This window comes from Macaca mulatta, chromosome 9 (genome assembly GCF_049350105.2).
Source record: "Macaca mulatta isolate MMU2019108-1 chromosome 9, T2T-MMU8v2.0, whole genome shotgun sequence".
In the NCBI taxonomy this organism is placed as follows: domain Eukaryota; kingdom Metazoa; phylum Chordata; class Mammalia; order Primates; family Cercopithecidae; genus Macaca; species Macaca mulatta.
This window is the reverse complement of record NC_133414.1, coordinates 102,719,547-102,724,893: the sequence shown is the minus strand read 5'-3', so window position 1 is coordinate 102,724,893 and position 5,347 is coordinate 102,719,547. Positions and strand designations below refer to the sequence as shown.

General features: G+C 38.0%; 1 pseudogene; it reads left to right on the top strand.

The window, feature by feature from the left end:
* Positions 1 to 427: 427 nt before the first annotated feature.
* Positions 428 to 2,610, top strand: LOC144331447 (uncharacterized; annotated as a pseudogene).
* The last annotated feature ends 2,737 nt before the right edge of the window (positions 2,611 to 5,347 follow it).

The following is a 5,347-nucleotide window of genomic DNA, read 5'->3' as shown; positions in this document are numbered from 1 at the left end:
CAACAAGCTAAGAAAGGAGTTATGACTCTGGCTGAGGTAATTGATCCTGACTACAAAGGGGAAATTGGACTACTACTACACAATGGAGGTAAGGAAGGGTGTGTCTGCAATACAGGAGATCCCTTCGGGTGTCTTTTAGTATGACTGTGACCTGTGATTACCAGCAACCCAATTACAGCAACCCAATTCAGGCAAGACTGTGTATGGCCCAGAATCTTGGCATGAAGGTTACAGTCACCCCACCAGCAAAAGAACCAACACCAGTTGAGTTATTTATGATATCTATCAGATATTATTTATGGTATCTATCAATAAACGTAAAATGTATAAACATTTAAAAGCAACCATCTGAATGTCAAGTTTTCTCTCCATAAAGGATTTGCTACCTTAAGAACTACCCATCTGCCTGAAACATGAGCCCACATCAATGGAGATAAAGACCGGCATAACCTACATCAGCCAGTCTGCATCCTTAAAACCTCTCTTGCTTGGGGCCCCTCATACCAGCTGGTCTGCTGGGAGAGTGAGCAGGCAAGTTTGGGGAGTCAATCACAACTTTGAGCAAGCAGCACAATAATCCATCTTCAGAATCCTCATTTTGGGATGGCTCCACAATTCTTAAGGATATGCATATGGATGCCAAATTAACAAGGGACGAATTTCTAATGATTAATTTTCTTATCACCAGTAGTTAACTATGCAATAATCATGGTAAAGTAACTAGAAAGCACATTCCCTAAGGGTAAAGAATTTTATGTATTTTGTTTACTGCTGTATCCTCAGCACCTAGTAGACTACCTGGTGCATAGCAGTTGCTCAATATTTGTTGAATGAATTAATTATATAAGTAAATAAAATAGTTGGAGAACATACTGCTACAGGAAAGAATAATTAAAACATGCACTTAAGCTTAGAATTTCCTTTCTAGTCTCTTGCTTCCAGGACTCCTAGATCCCATCTTCTAAAATAGAAGAGAAGAGAAGAAAATAAGGCGCTTACTAATGCCAACCAGAAGAAGTCTGTGTTAGACAAGTAGGTTAAAGACAAAAAGGCAGGGAGCGCCATACTGTCTCTTGTAACTGGGAACACAGGGGTGAGTCTCGGGAATCAAATCAGCCTTAAAGACTGTTGATCTTGAGGCCACTACCATTTTCTTCAGCTTCCATCTTGACCTCTTTATTCTGTTGCCTCCACATAGCAGAGGGCAAGACTGATGAGAACTCCAGGATAGTGTAATTATAGCTCCCAATTGAGAGGAAAGAGTATTTCTCTTACTGTTAGCATATAAAATCCTAGGAGATAACTCCAGTAGGTCTAACTTGGCCAATTCTTCCAAATAGGCCCTAAGCTGCAAGAGAGCAGGAATATTTCCTCAACTAAGAAACTGCAGCAACATGGTGGGGCAAAAAATGGAGAATAACCTCCTAGAAAGGATCACTGTGGAGATAGCATACCTGAGACTCCTGGAGACGGCTGCAAACAAGAAAGGACAAGGGCTATTTATTGGTCCTGCAGTGGTTGCTAGCACATCCGCAAAGACCAGCTCTGCAGGGGACTCTGGTGATCTCTGTGCCTAAGACCTCCACAGCCCCATGGCAGCCTTGAACTCCTTAGTTCCCTGCTAGTATTTAGTGGAAGCATATGGACCCCAGTAGCTTGTGCCACGAAAGATACCAGCAGCTTTCACCACTGAGGTAGCCAACAGCCAATGCCACCTTGAGTCCTTGGGTGAGGGAGATATTTCTGCACTCCCCAACTCCCAAGAAAGAACTGCTCTTGTGCTACCCTGGGACAAACCAACCACTCTTGCCAACCTTGGACATACTCTAACCCCAAGTGGTGGTTGCTCTAGATCCTGGCTCCTATGAGCCTGCCTATCTCCATCCTTAGACACCAGAGCTAATCCACAGCAGGCACTTCTGCACCTCTTGCTGTAACTCTGCTTCTGCCCAGGCTCTAGACACTAAATTCACTGCTGCTCAACAAGCTCCCATGCCTCATACACCGTTACCATAGAGGCAGTGGGAGGCCCTGCACCCTGAAAACAAGGGCCTCTGCTGTCTCAGACCCAGGAGGCCTGAACCTCCATGAAAGCCTGGTTCTAGACATGGGCCTCCTGGCCGCTCCATAGGCACCATGCATCAGACAGTGTCCCTATCATATAAGCACACCTGTGAGGTATACCTGGCACCAAGAGGGATTCCTTCTTCTAAGACTTCCTCTATTGGAAAAAACAGATCAGGATGACCTCAGCAGTCTTCACCACCTAAGACCCCAACAGCTTTCCTCATTGCTGTGGACATAACAGCATTGGCCACTGGGACCCTGCAGTCTTCAGCATCACTGCCCTCAGCTGATGTAGCTGCACCTAGACTATGTAGACTATGCCCAAATCAGAATAGGAACCACATCACTCCATCCAGTGCACAAATAGTCTTAACATATTTAAGAAAATTGAAATCATCTAGTATCTTTTCCAACCACAATGATATGAAACTAGAAATCAACAGGAGGAAAACTAGAAAGTTCACAAATATAGTCATGCATAGTATAACAACATTTCCATCAGGGACTAACTGTATATACCACTGTGGTCTCATTAGATTGTAACCTAGCTCAAAAAGTCTTGTTTCCTAGTGGCATGGCAGCAGCCTAGTGACTCAGCACAACACATTACCTTTTCTTTGTTTAGAAACACAAATACTTACCATTGTGTTATAATTGCCTATAGTATTCAGTATAGTAACAGGTTTTACAGGCTTGTAGCCTGGGAGCAATAGGCTATACCATATAGCCTAGTTGTGTAGTAGGCTATATCTTCTAGGATTATGTAAGTACCCTCTATTTTGTTAGCACAAATGACAAAGTCACGTAACAATGCATTTCGCAGGATGTAACCGTGTCATTAAGTGATGCAGACTGTTTGTGGAAATCAAACATCATACTTCTGAACATCCAGTAGGTCAAAGAAGAAATCAAAAGAGAAAATAGAAAATAGGAGAAATGAAAACAAAACACAACTCACCAAAACTTATGTGATGCAGCAAAAGCAGTACTAAGAGGGAAACACATAATGATATTAAAAAAGAAGAAAGATCGCAAACAACTGAACTCGACATCTCAAAGAACTAGAAAAAGAACAAACTAAGCCCAAAGTTAGCAGAAGGAATGAAATAACAAAGATCAGAGCAGAAATAAATTAGAAACTAGAAAAACAGTAGAAAAGATCAATAACAGTTGGTTTTTCGAAAAGAAGCAAAATTGACAAAGCTTTAGCTAGACTAAGAAAAAAAGGAAGAAAAATAAAATCAGAAATGAAAAGGAGACATTACAACGGATACCAGAGAAATATAAAGGATCATGAGATGACTACAAACAATTATTCACCAACAAATTGGATAGCATAGAGGAAATGAATAAATCCTTAGACACATAAAACCTACCAAGACTGAATCACAAAAAAGCAGAAAATCTAAACAGACTGATTTTGAGTAATGAGAATGAATCAGCAATAAGATGTCTCCCATCGATGAAAAGTCCAGGACCTGATGGCTTCACTGCTGAATTCTATCAAACATTTAACAAACAAATATCAATCATTCTCAAACTTTCTCAGAAAAAAAAAACTTAGAAGAATGAATATTTTCAAACTCATTTTAAGAGGCCAGCATTACTCTGATAGTAACGTCAGATAAGGACAAAACAAGAAAATTACAGGCCCTTAATGCTGATGGACATAAATGCAAAAATCCTCAAGAAAATACCAGCAAACTGAATTCAACAACACTTTAAAAGTATCTTAGGGATGTTAGGATGGTTAAACATTCACAAATCTATAAATATAATATGTACCATATTAACAGAATAAAGAAGAAAAACCATATAATCATCTCACTAGATGCTTAAAAAGCATTTGACAAAACTCAACATCCTTTCGTGATAAAATTCTCAATAAATTAGTGATAGAAAAAATGTACCTCAACACAATAAAAGCCATATATTACAAAGCCACAGCTAACATCATATACAACAGGAAAGAGTTGCAAGTTTTTTTTTCTAAGATCAAGAACAAGACTTGAATGCCTACTCTCACTACTTCTAGTCAACATAGTTCTGGAAGTCCTAGACAGAATAATTGGGCAACAGGAAGAAGTAAAAAGTATTCAAGTCAGAATAGAAAATGTTAAATTATCTCTTTTTGCAGACAACATGGTCATTTATATAGAAAACCCTAAGGACTTCACTAAAAAAACTTTACAACAAATGAATTCAGAAAACTTGCAGAATAAAAAATCAACATCCAAATATCAGTTTCATTTCTGTATACCAATTTTTGTACATCAATAATGACCTATCCAAATAAGAAATTAATAAAATAATCCTGTTTATGATATTATCAAAAATAACAAAATACTTAGGACTAAATTTAACTGAGGAAGTGAAAATTGTATACACTGAAAACTACACTGTAAGACACTGATGAAATAAATTGAAGAAGATTCAAATAAATGGAAAGATATTCCATGTTCACAGATTGGAGGAATTAATATTGTTAAAAGGTCCATACTACTCAGAGTAATTGACATAATCAATGAAATTCCTATAAAAATTACAATGATATTTTCACAGAAATATGAAAAATAACCCTAAAAATCATATGGAACCACAGTGACCTGGAATAGCTAATGGAATCCTAAGCAAAAAGAACAAAGCTGGAGGTAGCGTATCACCTGACTTTAAAACATACTACAAAGCTATAGTAATCAAAACATCATGGTACTGGCATTAAAGCAAAATCAACAACATATAGATGAATGGAAGAGAAATAAATCTACTTATATACAGTTAACTGAGTTTTGACAAAGGTACCAGAACACACAACTGGGAATGACCGTCTCTTCCACAACTGGGTATCTTCCTGCAGAATAATGAAATTAGACCCTTTTCTCACACCACATACAAAAATTGACTCAAGATGGATTAAAGACTTAACTGTAGGACCTGAAATTGTAAAACTTGTAGAAGAAAACATAGGGGAAAAGCTCCATGATGTTTTTCTGGGTAATTATTTTTTGGCTATGAATTCCAAAGCACAGGCAACAAAATTGAAAATAGGCAAGGAAATTACATCAAACTGAAAAACTTCTGCACAACCAAAAAGCAATCAACAGACTGAGAAGGCAACCTACAGAATGGGAGAAGATATTTGCAAATTACACATCTGAAAGGGACTGATATTCAAAATATATAAGAAACTCAAACAACTCAATGGTAAGAAAACAAATAACCTGATTTAAAGATGGGCAAAGGATCTGAAGAGACATTTCTCAAAAGGAGACAAACAAAT